The sequence below is a fragment of the Pteronotus mesoamericanus genome, unplaced genomic scaffold (genome assembly GCF_021234165.1).
Source record: "Pteronotus mesoamericanus isolate MK-2021 breed Mesoamerican mustached bat unplaced genomic scaffold, CSHL_Meso_final contig_1018, whole genome shotgun sequence".
Lineage (NCBI taxonomy): Eukaryota > Metazoa > Chordata > Mammalia > Chiroptera > Mormoopidae > Pteronotus > Pteronotus mesoamericanus.
In genome coordinates, this window is record NW_026555002.1 from 4,234,975 (window position 1) to 4,245,400 (window position 10,426).

General features: G+C 43.4%; 1 protein-coding gene across 2 annotated transcripts in view; it reads right to left on the reverse strand.

The window, feature by feature from the left end:
• Window positions 1-6,441, reverse strand: part of DIS3L2 (DIS3 like 3'-5' exoribonuclease 2) — a 268,095-nt gene extending 261,654 nt beyond the window's left edge. Inside the window, exons 1-2 of one of the 2 annotated variants that reach the window (XM_054571544.1) lie at window positions 6,370-6,441; window positions 3,180-3,258 (exon numbers count right to left, since the gene is read on the reverse strand). The gene's annotated coding sequence lies outside the window, so the exon portion shown is untranslated. The remainder of the gene's footprint in view (window positions 1-3,179; window positions 3,259-6,369) is intronic. The other variant, XM_054571550.1, reaches the window with a different exon arrangement.
• Window positions 6,442-10,426: the final 3,985 nt, after the last annotated feature.

Sequence of the window (10,426 nt, forward strand, 5' to 3'; positions counted from 1 at the left end):
AATCTGGAAACAATATGTCCAGCAACAGGTGAATGTATTAATAAACTAGTGCATCCATACAAAGGAATATTACTCAGAATTAAAGGGGAATCAAGTACTGATGCACTAAAAACATGATGAATCTAAAAATAACTAATTTGAGTGAAATAAGCAAAACAACATACAATTCCATTTATATAAAATTCTGGGAAATGAAAATTAATATATAGTAAGAGAAAGATCAGTGGTTATCTGGGAGGGGCCAAGGAGACAGGATGTGAGGAAAGCTTTGGGAGCAATGGGTATGTTCGCCCCCTCTCAACTGTGACGATGGTCTCATGAGTTTACACATATATAAAAACTTAACCACTTGTACACCTTAAATATGTATAGTTTATATATAGTATGGCAACTATACCTCAATAAATCGACTTTTAACAAATATGAGCTTAACAATAAGTAATAATCCTTCATAATACAAATTGGACCCTAATTCATTCATTAAAAATTATTCCTTGTTAATAATGTGCATTTTGTCATAAAATTCATGGGGCACCCTTGCTTCCAAAGTATTAAGAAAGACTGATTTGAACTGGAAAAATTCAGTAAATCATAAAAAAAAAATGTCTCACAGAAGCAAAAGATCTCTGTAAAATACAAATATTTTTTCATTAAAAAAACTGAAAATAACTAAAAAAGAGTAACAAACCATGTAAACTGTTGATTTTAAATAGAATCAAACAAAAGAACAATGGGCTATTATCTCCTTCCTGATGCAGCTGCGCCTAGTTTCACAGCCAGTCCTCCACAAGTGATGGAAGCTCACATAGCAAAGAGAGAAAGGAGCGACGATTTCCATGCAGTGAAATGCTCTCTAAATGCGGTGAAGTTACACAGAAATGTCTGGGGCTTCTCTCTGAACCCCTCAGTGCCTACAATCACCACAAACCTCTCCTCCTCGTCAAAGCCTAACAGAAGAAACGGCCCTACTTCATTAAAGGAAGCCTACAGAGGAACCTAAAGAACAGAGTTCTTCAATTAGCGTTGTATTACTTCCTGCCTCCTCCCAGTTTCTGTACGCAAGCTCTCAAATACACCAGATACTCCGACAATTACTTTCCTTCATTTGAAAGATTTTTTAAGCCACAAGGAACAGGTAACTTCCTACTACATCAGCCCACTCCCTTACTTGCCCTTTCCCTTGGCACTACCACAGAGTTCACATGGACGGTCCCAAGACGAGTGGAAATGCTGAAATCAGGGCCCGACGCAGCGTGCGGGGAGGAGCGGGGGCTTTGGCAGCACGCAGACATGGGTCCGTGCTCCGGTTCTAACACTGCCTGCCTTGTGACTCAGCTTTCTCAACAAAAGAGCGAAATCATGTCTCTCATTGGACAAATACTAGTTATTAAATGACACAATGCATGTGAATTACTTGACACACAGGAGGAGATCCATAAATTATAATCCCCACAATACACCGTAATTTTAAATACTGGGGGGCAAGAGGAAGGTAATTTTTTTGGACTAACAGTGGACTAAAGTTGACCAATTCTAGCCTCAATGTAAGAGTTAATCACATAATTGCAACTCTGGGGTACCAAGTTCTTGGGCACTGAGTTCTTGCAATGGTTCCAAATAAAATGCTATCTGAAAAGCCCTCGTTGTCAAATCTTTACATCTCCTGTCACATGACACAAAGGGCATTTTGTGCAATTCCACCACCACACCCAGTCTGATAAAGACAACAAGCGTTCTAGCCAAGTCTCCCCGACATCACCAATAACGGCTGGACCTCAGAGTGATCTGTGGACCCATTCCAAGCTCACAGTTTGACTTGTACATGTGCTCAGTGGTTTTTGACTGAAAAATGCCCTTTCTTTCCCACAGCAACCTCCCACATAAAACAAGAAAAAAAATACTTTTTCAAGGTTAAAATTAACAGGACACTCTAAAAGTTAGATATTGTAAGCCTGGTAATACAACATTACAGAAAAGCCAAGTCTGGGATAAATGGGGAAACTACAAATAAAAGTTTACAAATCTTCCTCATGCAAAAAAATGCTTTGTTACATTTTTGCCTTAAAAATATTGAGCCACATCAAAATCTCTTCTAGTCCAATACCCCAAATCAACTGATCCACAGGCATTCTGAGATAAGCACTATGAAGTATGATACAAACATGACTCTTTCAAAAGCATTTAGCAGCAATAAAGCTCACAAAGCAGTATAAAAGTAAACCTTTACCTCAAAATAAATCAGCTAACCTAAAAAACTTAATGGATCAGGTTTTTAATTTCTGATAGTTTTTTCATTAGATTTTCATCAAAATTTGCAAGGGAACCCAATACATGTGCCATAGATATTACATGCAACAAAGAGAACATTAGGGAATGGTGAGAAAGTCTTAACTCTGGTTGCAAAGTTGAAAGAATTATTCAGCTGAAAGAGTAATGTAAGTTTGATTAATATAACCAAGGATCTAAAATCAATGAGGGTCAAATTTTATGTAGGGCCACCTTTTAGGCAACGAAAGTCCTGAGGACAATCAATTCATTAACAAATACTTCGTAGGCATGTAATGTGCCTCAGCGCAATGTTACAGAGATAGGAAAGCGTGTTTGTGCCTCAGCGGTACTTCTGACCTAACTAAAGAGAAGAGCACAACACGCAAGCAGGCTAACACAGAAAAGGCACACACCCAAGAGCTGGAAGACTAGAGCCTTGGTTCCCGCCTTGCCCTGCTCACAAGAGGTCTGTCCATGAACCGCTGACACTCCTACAGGACTCGATTTTCTCACCCAGAAAATTTCTAAGGCATCTTCCACTCTGGCTCTATTAATCCAAGTTGAAGGACAAGGGAGAGGAACTGGGCCTGAAAGAAGCAGGAGGGCCCCAGCCGGGTGGCTCAGTTGGTTGGAGCGTCATCCCCTGCACCACAAGGTTGTGAGGTCAATTCCCAGTCAGGGCACATGCCTATGCTGCAGGTTTGATCCCTGGTTGGGATGTGTATGGGAGGCAACCAATTGATGTTTCTTTCTCTCTCTCCCTTCCTCTCTCTCTCCAAAATCAATAAAAACATATCCACACGTGAGGATTTAAAACAAAAAAAACGGGGAGATTTGAATGACTGAAGGGAGAAGAAAGGATATTATTCCAGGGCTCCAGGGAAGGAGCATTAAGGTGAAAATGAACATACCTTGTACGATTTCACTTATATGAGATATCTAGAGCAGTCAAAATCATGGACACGGAAGGTACAGGGTGAGTTCCAGGAGCTGGAGGAAGGGAAAGAGGAAGCTGTTCAACAGGTGAAGTTTTCATTTTGCAAGATGACAAAGTCCTAGAGATCTCTTATGCAACAACGAACTGTACAGTTCAAAATGGTTAAGAGGGTAAATTTAATGTTTTTACTACCACAATTTAAAAAGAGTCATAGAAATTAGGGTCCTAGAGGTCACACTACTGAAAAAATGTTTCAAATCAACTAACTTCTAGTGTCTAGTCCTAACTCCTAAAATTCCTTTCCTCCCAATTAAAAAAAAAAAGAGTGAACATGTCTTGCTAGTGGGACACAGAGGTTTCCCCAATGACAATAAGGCTGAGGGAGCATGTTGAAAAAATGAGGAAAGAACAAATCATACAAATAGTAACCAATAGTAAAAATACAAAGCAGACTATTCAAATACAATTGAAATGTGCCATCCCCACCGCAATCCAGCCTAAATCCATTAAGTGAAACTCAAAGGATAAAGAGAAACACGCCAACCTGCTCACAAAGGCAGCGCGCTCTGCCCCCCTCCAGCCCCTCTTCCACCAGACTCCTCCCTCCTCTCCCTCTTCCTCCCCCCCCCCCCCCCCCCCCCCCGCCCCGGCTTCGAGCTGCACTGTCCATCCTAGTCCTCTGCATGCGCCGTGACCTCGCAGAGTCCCTGCCCTTGCTATTTGCTGTGACTGGAACACTCTTCCTTTCCTGTGCATCCTTCAGATTTCAGTCTAAATGTCACTTCTGTGACTACCCTAACTCAAATACTTGTCACAGTTGCAGTTTTACATGAGGACAGGAACCAAGAAGGCACTCACTGCCCCCATTTCCAAGGCCAAGGACAGTGCCTAGTACCAAGTAAGCACTCAACTTGTTGGCTCAGTGAATAAATGGGCACTAAACCTATTAAGAAAGCAATAAAACATCACAAGAGGTCTCCTTAAGAGTGTACACTCTCCACAAAATGAATCTCAGCAGAATACCCAAGCAATTGAGCCTAAAATCCCTACTCAACTATTTAAAAAGAAAAATAAGTCAATTCAGATGCATGTACAGGCATACGTCGGAAATACTGCGGTTTTAATTCCAGACAAACATAATAAAGTGAATAAAGCAACAAGGTGAGTCATGATCTTTTTGCTGGTGAAGGGTCTTGCCTACCATTTCGGGAAAATGCAACACCCGTGAAGCACAATGAAACAAAGCAAATTAAAACGAGGTATACCTGTATAAACTTCTTTGGCCCTTCAATGTCTCCGGGCAAATGCACAGCATCCAGGGCAGAGAGTCTAAACACACACACACCACAGGTAAAGCAGAGCTACTAGTTGTTGAGTAACTTGTATTTGCTGTTTCCTGATACAGAGACAGCTACATAGGAAGCATTCTGGGAGTATCTGTCAAATGAAGAAAAGAGCAACATTTCACAAGACTAGTAAGAATGTATGAAACAGTAACTCTACTTAAACTGTGGTGTCTTAGCTCTGGCTGGTGTGGTTCAATGGACTGAATGCCAGACTGGGCAGCAAAGGGTTGCTGGTTTGGTTCCCAGTCAGGCCACATGCCTGGGTTGTGGGCCAGGTCCCCAGTGGGGAGGCTTGAGAAGCAACCACACTTTCCCTCTTTCTCCCTTCCTTCCCCCTCTCTTTAAAATTAAATAAATGAAGTCTTTTAAAAAATGCATCTTAAAAATAAGACCACCTGCAGAAGAGGAAAAGTTTCTAAGCAGCAAAGCCCTCATCTTCCCCCACTAGTGATCTCATTATATTAGCTCTCAAACACAAAAAAAAATGACACTCTTGTACTAAGAGTGAAATATATTGCAATCAAGTGGCCTTAGAAATTTAAATACTACAAAATCACATGAGACTATTTCCCAGACCCAAAAGAATATAAGGAAAGAAACTATTTAGGATTCTTTGTCCACTCCAATACAAATGTAAATCTATAATTTAGAGAGGAGACAAGTAGTATCTATACTTTATAGTATCTAAACATATTGCTGAAAACTCAGACCCATACTGATCTCTCTTCTCGCTGATTTTGCATTTACACAAATGTTATTTTATAGTTTTCCTAAAAGTTGATGTGTGCAGTCTCATTTCTTATATATATCCTTTCAGGTGCACCCAACACTGTAGGTGCTCAATTAATACTTATTGAACTGAAATTAAATTATACTACTTTTGAATAAGGAATTTGGGAATAAACTCCTATATTTTATTCCCAAATAACTTCATTTCCAAAAATTGTTCATATGCCTGTTTTGGTTCCGTCATCATTGGGTTAAATATAAAGTCTTTATTCAACAGTGTTGCCAGTCCTTCAAACTCAGTTAAGGGAGGTGTTCATTCAGTTACTGGAAGTTCCATAGAAATTTCAGATTGTCGATTTCTAGGGAATGGGAGAGCGGGAACAGCTGGGATTGTCATAAGATTGTGTTGAATCTGTTTTCAAATGTAAATGAGAGATATTAACCACACCTGCCCCTCCTTTCTTCAACGTAGCAAATTTCACTTGACATTTTTCCTAAACCTACTCAGTCCCACGAAGAGCTCCTTCTGCAGAAAACTGGAAGATACAAAACCTTAACTACAGAATACTAACTGCACATCACTAAAGACTGGAAAGCTAATTCCCCGGGAAAAGATCAGCACAAAATATTCAATTAAACGAGTCTCCACGATCAACAAAACAGGTTAAGCACATCCCTTGAGGAAGCAGTTCGCAAACATCAGGTAATAAACTTAAGTGGCTGCTCTAGGCTCCTGAGGCGCCCCATCCCTGCCAGTCCCACGAGAACGCGTCCACAGGTGACCCGAGCATCGGCAAGCCGCCTCTCTACAGCACCCGGCTCGGCGTCCCCGCGCACCACACCGGGCTACAAGGGAGGGCCGGCGGCGAGGAGCCGGGACTCGGAGGCCGGGGGTCTGCCTGGAGCAGGGGGCGTGAGGTGGGCTGGGGCGACGCCAGGACCTGGGAGAAATGCCAGAGGCGGAGAGCGCTTGCCCAGAGCCGCCACAGGTGCCCCACGAAGGGCCGCGGAGGTTCCGCGGGCCAGACCCCGGTCGGTCCTGGGAAAGGGTCGAGGTGGGGCTGACGGGACGGGGGCGGGTGGCCTCACCGTAGCTCCGGGGAGGCGCCGCCGCTGTCCCGCAGTTGCTATGGAGAATGCTCTTCCGGGTCACGGACGCGGCGCTACAGAGGCAACGGTGGCCGGAAGGGACCAAGAGCGCTGCGCGGGGCACCTGCGCTGCAGAGGCGGTGGTCTGCGGTAGTTCCGCCGCAGCAGGAGCGAAAGTGCAGGGCGGGGAGCTACTGTACCTTCTCCGGTCTCGCCTCGCGGGGGCGACTGGCGGAAGCCGGTGGCTCTAGCTAGACGGCCTCTGGGACGTCCTCCTCCCCGTCCCCGGGGACAGACGTCGGCGGGCGCCCTCCCACCCCTGCTCCTGAATCCCCCCAGCTGTCCTGCAGCCGGCCGACTCTCAACCCTGCAGACGTCGCTAACACTGGGGCGTATCGTCCCGCTGCTAGTCTCTGAGTGTAGCAACGCCGGCCTCTTCCTGTGACAGGGCTTTACTCAACGACACCTGCTCAAGGCTAGGTGGAGAGCAGGAAATGGAGATTCACAGGGGGCAACCTAGACGCGGCCCCTGCCCTCCGAAAGCCAGGCTGCGGGGAGGGCAGGCAGTATCCTGAGTACTGGGACGGGCCAAGTAAAGGAAGCCACCGGAGCCTGCCCAAGACCCAAGATGATAATGGAGGATCAGGGTTATCACCCTCTGGATTTGAGGGGAGCCATCTGTTGCCTCCAGAGAGCCATTTTGACATTCAGGGGGCACTGTGTTGTGAAGCCCAAGTCTTCCAGGCAGTTTAAGGGTTACGGACAGCTGTAGTTGCCCCAGGGGTTTCCAGTTCCATTCCAGCCCAGCCCTGATTCCTAACCACCACCTCCACCACCACTTAGCCTTTTCCTATACTGATACCCACCGAGTCCGAAAGGCAGACACCCAGGAGTCGTTCTTGATACCTCTACTTTCCCTCCTCGTCACACCCTCTTCTCTAACAGCCTGGTCCAAAAACAAGTCCTGTAGATGGACCTGTTCTCCCCACCCAATTCCACTGCCACCAAGTACAGTGAAAGGAACAAATAACCAAGCAGCTCAGGATTAGTAAGAAATGTTGACAACCTCAGAAATGAAGCGAGATAATAGAGGCAGCCCCCGGGTGCGCGTGCGTGTGTGTATGAAAACAGTGTAATGACCAAACACTGTAAGAACTTCAGGAGATAAAACGGAATAAATTCATCCACAAACAACATATTTTGGTTACCTTTCACATGCTAATTTCACCTTGAAGGAAGTAAAAGATAATGAAAGAACTACTAAACAGGCCATTCTACTAAGGCAGAATGAACATATTCCAGGAACCAAAAGTGAAGGTGTGTTTGCTGGCCTGCGGCCAAGGTTTTAACGCCCCCCCCCCCAACTGTGGGACACGTTCAAGTTCAAGTGCCCAGGCCATCTCTACCTGTGCAGGCTGGTGGTACTGTGGGTAAGCAGAAAGCATTTCTCATCAAATATCGTATCCATTTTTCTTGGCCTCCTCCACTTCAGCAAGTAGACCCACCCAGACCACTATTCCCAGCTTGCAGTTTCTGTCTGAGTATAGCCTGTTTTTGTTCTTGTCTCACTTTAAACTTACTTTTAAAAACTACACCTTTCTTTTCCTTCTACCTTCATAGTATTATTTTTATCTTAACTGTTTAAATAGAAATACTTCTAGGACATTCCCTTTTTTTCTTTTTTTTTTTTTTTTTTTTTTGCCTCATAGGTCTTAGCCTTTACGTTAATTTCTCTTTTACCTTCCAGTTCCCATTTAAAATTTCATCTTTTTAAATGTTTTTAATTGTTAATTTTATTTTATTGGATTATATCATGTTATTCCTAACTTTTTAGGTTTAATTTTATTCTTTTCTAGTTCTTTGCTCTTCTTTTTTTATTTCATATGTGCTACTTTAAATGTGAAGTTTAGAAAATTCTCTCATTTAGAATGTTATTCTTTGTAAACTTTTATTCCCACATATCTAAATTTGTCTTCATTTTTCTATTCTCTCTCCTATTTTAATCTTTTCTTTCTCCAGTCTCCCATCTCCCATATTTCTTCTGGTTTCAAGCTTCCATTTTAATCACAGATGTGTCTCAGGAGCTGCAAGTGGCATCTAACAATTATCACACTTTAAAAGAGAAGGAATGGCATTAAACTCAGAAGACCCTAAATGTGTATTCCCTTGTTGTGTTGGAGGATTCACTGCAGCGGTAGGTCTTTATAGGACAAGATTGTACTTTTCTCCTATACCTTGGCACCCTGCCAGATACCAGCCTCATGTGAAGCTAGAAAGGCATCTCTCATGTTGCAACCCCAACACAGCACTTAAGACAAGGGGAATCAAAGTGCTGGGCTCAAATCCAGCTCTTCCATTTACTCGCTGTGTGATCTTGGGCAAGTGACTCAACCTCTCTGTGTCTGCTTTCTTCCCCTTTAGGATGTGGATGATTACAGTACCACCTCATAAAGTTGATATGAGATTTAAATGAGTTAATAAATGTAAAACATTTAGAACAGTGCCTGGCACACAGTAAATATATGTTTTTGCTAATATTATGATTTAATAAGAAGTTACCCTAAACAGCAGCCACTCTTGGGAGTGTAAAATAATCAAGTATCTTGTAGATGATGGCACTGGTGGAGCAGCTTTTATCCTTCCTCTGGTGGCAAACACTGCAGCGCACCAAACTGCTCTTTGTATTCTCTCTCCTGACAGACCCTGATCTTTTTCAGATATCAGTACTCCTTCACCGAGTCATGGTGGAGAATGGCGTGCGTTTGTGCGTGCATGTGTGTGTGCGCACGCACGTGTGTGTTGTGGTGGGAGTCGGGAACAATTTCATCGAAGGATGAGCCTCTTTCTCCCTTTCCAGGGCCCGACGCTGACTGAGTCTCTGCATCCTAGAATTCGAGAGAGAAAACATCTGATTGGCTCAAGCCAGCCTATGAAGTGGGTTAGGGTCCACTGGAGCCTATCAGCTGAGCCAGGCAAGCAGCCACACCAAGTAGAATTAGGGCTATGCAGCTTTACACCTTTCTTAGGGGCTCTGGGTGATGATCTCGTGCAGCATATAGTCTGTCTCCACAAGTATCCATATCCTAGTCTTAAAAGCAAGGATATAAAGTACAGTTGTCATAAAGTGTGATCATATTTGAAAGTATTTAATTGGAGAGAAAACTTTTCAGAATACAAAAGCTAAAAGGATTTGACTAAGGAGAACTTAGAGAAAGTCAGTGAATGACAAAAAAAATTTTGAATCTTTTTATAAGAAAGAAAAACATTGTTAAGTTAGAACAAATATAAAGAAATGAGCACAGTGTTTTTTGGGTAAGTGAAAACAGTAAAAGGAATTTAGGTTGTTCAGAAGATGTTACATTTGACCTCACTTAAATGAATAAAAAAAAACAGGATCCAATAGAAATCCTTTATTAAGTTAAAAAGAAACAAATTTTACTAATCGAGAAAAACACAGAGTAACACAATTACAATTCCAAAATAACATGTAAATGGACTAAATTCTCCTATTTAAAAAAACAAGATTCATAGACTAGATTAAAAAGACAAAATCCACACCTATGAATCTTATTAAAAGCACATTTACAGAAAGGCAAAATAGAATTTAAAAATCTGGCTCAAATAAATCCAGCCTGCATAGAGGCCAGCATAGTGGGCCCCACCTGGACTAATAGAGTTCAGTTCACGCCAGGCCTCTGGCACACCTGGGCATGCCCAGGACTCCTGTGCCAGGACCCACTGGAGGTCTGTTTTCATAAGAAGCAGGCATCCTCGCAAAGCACCCCTTCGTCGGGCAAGGCCAAAGGGAAGCCCAAGGACTGCAGGTCAGTGCAGTGCTGTGCACAGGAGAGAAAGGGAGCGCCCACTAAACAAGCAGTTCGGCCTAAGACAGCCTGCGCTGGAGCTTTTCAACGGGACAGGCACCAGCAGGGGAAGGGTCCTGTCAGAGCAAACTCTCCACAATTCTCCACTGATTGGTCCCAAACACAGGCTCTGCCCCAGCCTCACTGAGGGATCCTTGGCCAGTCCCTGCACCTCCCATTTCTTCTACAAAAGG